This window comes from Myotis brandtii, unplaced genomic scaffold, assembly GCF_000412655.1.
Source record: "Myotis brandtii unplaced genomic scaffold, ASM41265v1 scaffold691, whole genome shotgun sequence".
In the NCBI taxonomy this organism is placed as follows: Eukaryota; Metazoa; Chordata; class Mammalia; order Chiroptera; family Vespertilionidae; genus Myotis; species Myotis brandtii.
The window spans coordinates 415768-416382 of NW_005370704.1; positions in this window are offsets into that span (position 1 = coordinate 415768).

Below are 615 nucleotides of genomic sequence, written 5' to 3' on the forward strand. Positions count from 1 at the left end.
CGCATGGGTTCCTGAGCGCCCGTCCCCCCAGCGCCAGGGCCCCGAGCAGGTGCCGTCATGGGTACGGCCTGTCCAGGAGGCATACCTTTCCCCTGTGGGGGCTCCGTCCCCACAGAAATCATCACCCAGTTCCTTCCCAGGCCACCACCTTTCCCACACCCCAGGCCACCACTGTGCCCACACCCCAGGCCACCACCGTGCCCACCCCCAGGCCACCACCATGCCCACCCCCAGGCCCCAGGCACAGCCTTATCACAGCAAATATAATGTCCACCCCCAAATGTGCCTCCACCCCCCCCCTCACCCACTGACATCAGGGCGGTTCCTCCAAAAAGCAGAGTCCATGTGACCAGCAGTGCGCCCTGGGCGGCACCCAGAGAACCGTCAGCAGGTCTCGAAAGGACATTTGCAAACCCATGTTCGTAGCAGCCAGATGTGGGCACAGCACGGTGTCCCTCGAGGACGGATGGAAAAACCAATGTGGTCCATCCACACGGGGGCGTTATTCAGGCTTAAAAGGGAAGGGATTCCTGCCCAGCAGCGTGGCTCAGGAGGCCACGGTTCAACTCCCGGTCTGGGCACAGGCCCGGGTTGCAGGCTCGATCCCATGTGTGA